General features: G+C 43.0%; 1 non-coding gene across 1 annotated transcript; it reads right to left on the bottom strand.

Moving 5' to 3' along the window:
- Positions 1-108, bottom strand: LOC148554112 (small nucleolar RNA R71). The gene has a single exon (XR_015892906.1). It is a non-coding gene; the product is annotated as a small nucleolar RNA R71 (small nucleolar RNA).
- Positions 109-2,271: the final 2,163 nt, after the last annotated feature.

The raw sequence follows: 2,271 nt of genomic DNA, 5'->3' as shown, positions 1-2,271 counted from the left end.
AAGCTTAGAGTGGATGTTCAAACCTTCAAACAAAAAGATGGTGAATCCCTCTATGAAGCTTGGGAAAGATACAAACAGTTGACCAAAAAGTGTCCCTCTGATATGCTTTCAGAATGGACCATCCTGGATATATTCTATGATGGTTTGTCTGAGTTATCAAAGATGTCATTGGATACTTCTGCAGGTGGATCCATTCACCTAAAGAAAACGCCTGCAGAAGCTCAAGAACTCATTGACATGGTTGCTAATAACCAGTTCATGTACACTTCTGAAAGGAATCCTGTGAATAATGGGACGCCTATGAAGAAGGGAGTTCTTGAAGTTGATACTCTGAATGCCATATTGGCTCAGAACAAAATATTGACTCAGCAAGTCAATATGATTTCTCAGAGTCTGAATGGAGTGCAAGCTGCATCCAACAGTACTCAAGAGGCTTCTTATGCAGAAGAAGCTTATGATCTTGAAAACCCTGCAATAGTAGAGGTGAATTACTTAGGTGAACCTTATGGAAACACCTATAATCCATCATGGAGAAATCATTCAAATCTCTCATGGAAGGATCAAAGGCCTCAACAAGGCTTTAATAATGGTGGAAAAAACAGGTTTAACAATAATAAACCTTTTCCATCATCCACTCAGCAACAGACAGAGAACTCTGAACAAAATACTTCTAATTTAGCAAACTTAGTCTCTGATCTATCTAAGGCCACTGTTAGTTTCATGAATGAAACAAGGTCTTCCATTAGAAGTTTGGAAGCACAAGTGGGCCAGCTGAGTAAAAGGATCACTGAAATCCCTCCTAGTACTCTCCCAAGCAATACAAAAGAGAATCCAAAAGGAGAGTGCAAGGCCATTGACATAAGCACCATGGCCGAACCTGTAAGGGAAGGAGAGGACGTGAATCCCAAGGAGGAAGACCTCCTGGGACGTCCAGTGATCAATAGGGAGCTTCCCTCTGAGGAACCAAAGGACTCTGAGGCTCATCTAGAGACCATAGAGATTCCATTGAACCTCCTTATGCCATTCATGAGCTCTGATGAGTATTCCTCTTCTGAAGAGAATGAGGATGTTACTGAAGAGCAAACTGCCAAGTTTCTTGGTGCAATCATGAAGGTGAATGCCAAATTATTTGGTATTGAAACTTGGAAAGATGAACCTCCCTTGTTCACCAATGAACTAAGTGATCTGGATCAACTGACATTGCCTCAGAAGAGACAGGATCCTGGAAAGTTCATAATACTTTGTACCATAGGCACCATGATCTTTAAGACTCTGTGTGACCTTGGTTCAGGGATAAACCTCATGCCCCTCTCTGTAATAGAGAAACTGGGAATCTATGGGGTGCAAGCTGCTAAAATCTCATTAGAGATGGCAGACAATTCAAGAAAACAGGCTTATGGACAAGTAGAGGATGTGTTAGTAAAGGTTGAAGGCCTTTACATCCCTGCTGATTTCATAGTCCTGGATACTGGAAAGGAAGAGGATGAATCCATCATCCTAGGAAGACCTTTCCTAACCACAACAAGAGCTGTGATTGATGTGGACAGAGGAGAATTGATCCTTCAATTAAATAAGGACAACCTTGTGTTTACAACTCAAGGATCTCTCTCTGCATCCATAGAGAGGAAGCATAAAGAGCTTTTCTCAAAGCAGAGTCAAACAAAGCCCCCACAGTCAAACTCTAAGTTTGGTGTCAAACCCCCATATCCAAACTCTAAGTTTGGTGTTGGGAGGTCTCAACAAAGCTCTGTACATCTGTGAGGCTCCATGAGAGCCCACTGTCAAGCTATTGACATTAAAGAAGCGCTTGTTGGGAGGCAACCCAATGTTTATTTATCTAATTTTCATTGTTTTTCATGTTTTCTTAGGTTCATGATCATGTGGAGTCACAAAATAAATGAAAAAATTAAAAACGGAATCAAAAACAGCAGAAGAAAAATCACACCCTGGAGGAAGCACCTGTCTGGCGTTCAACGCCAGAACAGAGCATGGTTCTGGCGCTGAACGCCCAAAATGGGCAGCATCTGGGCGCTGAACGCCAGAATTGCACCCTGGAGGAGAGCTGGCGCTGAACGCCCAGAACAAGCATGGTTCTGGCGTTCAACGCCAGAAATGGGCAACAAATGGGCGTTGAACACCCAAAATGGGCACCAACCTGGCGCTGAACGCCCAGAGTTGTGTGCAAGGGCATTTTACATGCCTAATTTGGTGCAAGGTTGTAAATCCTTGAACACCTCAGGATCTGTGGACCCCACAGGATCATCTCAGGAT

Source organism: Arachis ipaensis, chromosome B7, assembly GCF_059453495.1.
Source record: "Arachis ipaensis isolate K30076 ecotype BB chromosome B7, ASM5945349v1, whole genome shotgun sequence".
Taxonomy (NCBI): Eukaryota; Viridiplantae; Streptophyta; class Magnoliopsida; order Fabales; family Fabaceae; genus Arachis; species Arachis ipaensis.
The sequence above is the reverse complement of the archived record's forward strand: the minus strand, read 5'-3'. Positions and strand labels throughout refer to the sequence as shown.